This window comes from Bufo gargarizans, chromosome 5 (assembly GCF_014858855.1).
Source record: "Bufo gargarizans isolate SCDJY-AF-19 chromosome 5, ASM1485885v1, whole genome shotgun sequence".
NCBI lineage: Eukaryota > Metazoa > Chordata > Amphibia > Anura > Bufonidae > Bufo > Bufo gargarizans.
This window is the reverse complement of record NC_058084.1, coordinates 325,765,685-325,770,848: the sequence shown is the minus strand read 5'-3', so window position 1 is coordinate 325,770,848 and position 5,164 is coordinate 325,765,685.

The following is a 5,164-nucleotide window of genomic DNA, read 5'->3' as shown; positions in this document are numbered from 1 at the left end:
GACCTCTCTCCTCTGCCTGTGTGTGTGCTGGGCCTAAATATATGCCAATGGACTGTTGCAGTGGTGGCTGACGTGAAGCCTCATTCTCTGCTATGACATGCAGACTAATTCTCTGCTGACATGAAGACAGATTCTCTGTTACGGGACCTCCCTCCTCTGCCTGGGTGCTGGGCCTAAATATATGCCAATGGACTGTTGCAGTGGTGGCTGACGTGAAGCCTCATTCTCTGCTATGACATGCAGACTGATTCTCTGCTGACATGAAGACAGATTCTCTGTTACGGGACCTCTCTCCTCTGCCTGTGTGCTAGGCCTAAATATATGCCAATGGACTGTTGCAGTGGTGGGTGACGTGAAGCCTCATTCTCTGCTATGACATGCAGACTGATTCTCTGCTGTCATGAAGCCAGATTGTCTGTTACGGGACCTCTCTGCTCTGCCTGTGTGCTAGGCCTAAATATATGCCAATGGACTGTTGCAGTGGTGGGTGACGTGAAGCCTCATTCTCTGCTATGACATGCAGACTAATTCTCTGCTGACATGAAGACAGATTCTCTGTTACGGGACCTCTCTCCTCTGCCTGTGTGTGTGCTGGGCCTAAATATATGCCAATGGACTGTTGCAGTGGTGGCTGACGTGAAGCCTCATTCTCTGCTATGACATGCAGACTGATTCTCTGCTGACATGAAGCCAGATTCTCTGTTACGGGACCTCTCTCCTCTGCCTGTGTGCTAGGCCTAAATATATGCCAATGGACTGTTGCAGTGGTGGCTGACGTGAAGCCTCATTCTCTGCTATGACATGCAGACTAATTCTCTGCTGACATGAAGACAGATTCTCTGTTACGGGACCTCTCTCCTCTGCCTGGGTGCCGGGGCCTAAATATCTGAGAATGGACTGTTCCAGTGGTGGGTGACGGGAAGCCAGATTCTCTGCTATGGAACCTCTCTCCAATTGATTTTGGTTAATTTTTATTTATTTAATTTTTATTTTAATTAATTTCCCTATCCACATTTGTTTGCAGGGGATTTACCTACATGTTGCTGCCTTTTGCAGCCCTCTAGCCCTTTCCTGGGCTGTTTTACAGCCGTTTTAGTGCCGAAAAGTTCGGGTCCCCATTGACTTCAATGGGGTTCGGGTTCGGGACGAAGTTCGGATCGGGTTCGGATCCCGAACCCGAACATTTCCGGGATGTTCGGCCGAACTTCTCGAACCCGAACATCCAGGTGTTCGCTCAACTCTAGTGATAAGCTACATATTGATCAAAGTTGTTGTTTCTTGCATTAACCGCATTACCAAGAGAAAGAAGCCTGCTGAAGAACCCATACTAATTCTCTATGAACAAATGGCCAGTACCGCAATAGATGTGGACGTGATCCCTTCATACCCAACACCCCCACCTTCTCCATCTCCAGCTGATGAAGCTCCTCCACTCAAGACTGAAGATCCAAGACATGAGAATTAGGGACAAATGAATCCCAGGGTATTACCAGAAGTCCGCTCAATCGGGAACTTATCCACAAGGGATAAGTTGTCGCCACTGTGGGTGAAGAGGATACGAATGGTATGCCAAGGGATTCGCTAGGTTTAGGGACAGTCTACAATCAAGTCTACAAGGGGGGACTGTTGTGGAATCATATATCAAATGTATACTTGCTTGTATTATAACTAACAGTTTGCTTGACAAAATGACCCCTGAAGCAGCAGCCAACTCCCTTAATAATCCCTTACTAATCACTTTATGATATTGCTGACTTTTGCTAAAGTATGGCGTGATACGTGACCATTGGACTTTAGTAATGTGACAATGAGATCAATTAACTGAGTCATAAAGTTCCCCTTTTCCTACTATAAAAACCCATGTAACGCAAATAATAAACGGAACATCTAGCTTGACTTCTCTGTGACAGTCTGTGTGTGATTTCTCTCGGCGTACGTATGCCTACCATTTGATACCATTCGGAGCAGTACATCAACCTAGCCTGACTATTGGGTCAGAACCAGAACCAGAACATTATCACTTCCTTGGGCAACTGAGGAGGGGAGACAAGGGGAACACACAGCAGTTCCAACAGAGGCAGGGAAACACTATCCAAAGCCTGGGACAGTTTCATGACACCCTGCCAGCACCCTCACTCTGATGCGCGGCCTACTGTGACAACATTTTGGAAGATGGTGAAGGAGTACATAGCAGACCGTGTTAGTGTCCTCAATGATCCCTCCGTGCCTTACAACTACTGGGTGTCTTAGTTGGATATGTGGCACGAACTGGCGCTCTACGCCTTGGAGGTGCTGGCCTGCCCTGCCGCCAGCATTTTGTCTGAGCGGGTATTTAGTGCTGCTGGTAGCATTATAACAGATAAGCATATCCGCCTGGCAACTGAAAATGCTGACAGGTTGACTGTTTGGCCTGGATTGACCATGACTTCTCGACTCCACCAGAGGAAAGCGGCTGAACATAAAGGTACTTTAAATGTGTTGTTTATAATGTACTGAATACACTGTATTCCCATGCACCCCTTCCACCACAAACAAGGGTATATGGTTGAATCTTCCTTTTCTCATCCTCCTCCTCCATCATATCAGCATGCTTATTTGTCGCATATAATGCCCTCGCATATATGCTCTTCGCATGTAATGTTTTACAGGGTCAGCTCACCTGCAGGCCCTCGCAGATAATTTCTTAGAGGGTCAGCTCACCAGCAGGTCCTTACCTTCAATCTTTTGCAGTGTCAGCTCAACTGCAGGCCCTCACATATAATTTTTTAGAGGGTCAGCTCACCAGCAGGCCCTCACTTACAATCTTTTACAGGCTCAGCTCACCTGCAGCCCCTCGCATATAATGTTTTACAAGGTCAGCTCACCAGCAGGCCCGCACCTAAAATCTTTTACAGGGTCAGCACACCAGCAGGCCCGCACCTAAAATCTTTTACAGGGTCAGCTCACCTGCAGGCCCTTGCATACAATATTTTACAGGGTCAGCTCACCTGCAGGCCCTCGCATATAATTTTTTAGAGGGTCAGCTCACCAGTAGGCCTTCACCTACAATCTTTTACAGGGTCAGCTCAGCTGCAGGCCCTCACATATAATTTTTTAGAGGGTCAGCTCACCAGCAGCCTCTCACCTTCAATATTTTACAGGGTCAGCTCACCAGCAGGCCCACACCTAGAATCTTTTACAGGGTCAGCTCAGCTGCAGGCCCTCGCATATCATTTTTTAGAGGCTCACCAGCAGGCCTTCACCTACAATCTTTTACAGGGTCGGCTCACCTGCAGCCCCGCACCTAAATTCTTTTGCAGGGTCAGCTCACCTGCAGGCCTTTGCATATGATTTTTTAGGGGGTCAGCTCACCAGCAGGCCATCAATCATAATTTTTAAAGGGTGTATGATGCCCTCCTTTATGTGTAATTGGAGCGCTGGTTCCTTGTAATTTTTGGCAGCCCTTTCACTTAGTGCATAGGCTTTATCAGTGTAGGAGTCCCACTACCTGAACAATTGTACCACAATGTGAATGAGGCCCTCCTTTATGTGATATACAGGTTGTATCGGAGTGCCTCTTCCTTGTAATTTTTGGCAGCACTTGCACTTTATATGCAAGTAAATATACAGGAAAGAATGTTTCCTAACAATTTTTCCTCAGTTTGGTGCGTATTATTGTCAGTCTGTAAAAGTGGAACTACTACTACTACATCGTTCCCAGCAGCAATCTGGGAGTCCAAGATGCATCGAGACATCCACCCCATGCTGTTCCAGAACCATTTCAGTGGTGATTCCATCAATTTAGGAACTTTTTGTATGAACCAAACACCCTCCCCTCTTCAGAGCAGGGGGTGTCTGGTTTAAATCTCGGGTTCTCCCGTTGACTTCCATTGTTCTCGGGTGGTCGGCAGAGCACCTGAGCATCCCGAGATGTTTAGCCTGAGCCCCCGAGCGCCCGTGTACTATGTTGCTCGATCAACACTACTCTTTACCAGATAGGAATACTCTATTTTTATCTCATCGACTGTCTAAGGTCGGAGCTATTGTAACAGTATACAAATTTCCCTTTTATGAAGTCCCTTATTTGCACACACATAGTCAATAGCAAGGTTGACCAGGTACTTGGGACAAGGGCTTATGTAGTCAGGTGTCCAAGTGGACAGCCGTCCCACCCACTACACAGAGAGGAGGCACAGGAGGGCGAGGGTATGAGGTAAGATTAATTTTCTTACCTGTTTCGGAGCTGAGGTCTCCTCCCCCGTGTACGTCCAACCGACCTGTGAATGATTTCTGCGGCTGCTCTACTTGAAAGTCTCTCGCCCTTGCCCCACGTTGGGCACAATTTTGTTTTGAATGCACACAAGTAGTGCTATCTTATTGACTGTCTGCTCCAAATTACAAGCTGGTAGTTTATCGTGCACAGAAGAACCGCACTGACACCAAGTAAGTATCAAGGCAGAACTAATTTATTACAGGAAGTTAAGCAGTTTATATATCGAGGGTGTCCCTCTACTGAGGCTCCTGCCATTGTTTCATTAACTAAAGTACGAAAAGAAGAAAAAGAACAACACTTGGCATTTGCGCATTGGGCATTATTTTACAAACTTTGGTATGTAAACTTTGCAAACATCTAGGTGCCAGCACCATATTGTAATGGATTCACATTAGTATCATATGGATGTGGCAGGACCACAAAGTGACACAATAACACCGCCCAGGACACTTGTATAAAGGATGAGAAACTTCTTCTTTATTGAGTATTCTTTTGTCTGGTAAAACTACGCGTTTCGGGGATACTTGAGTCCCATTCATTATGTTAAAAAGACTCAATGTTCAGTGCAAAATACATAGCAGGCATTTATCCCCCCCAAAAACGCCAAAAGGAGCATCTGTCGACAGCCCAATGGGAGTGGTACTGTTCCCAGGTGATTCCTCATTTGCATATCTTTGTAGAACATCTTTATTTGTCTAAAAAATATGAATATAATTGGAGCACATTAAAACACCAATGAATGTAATAATATACTTGTTAACTAAATATAGAAACGATCCCCCGATGTACCATAAGAATACGGTTTGAACTGCAGGTATTTTTTAAGGTCACGTGATCGCAACTGAGGCGATCATGTGACTCTTTGCCATAGTGCTCTGATGCTTTTCAGCGGCAGGTGTGCGCTCGCTGGCA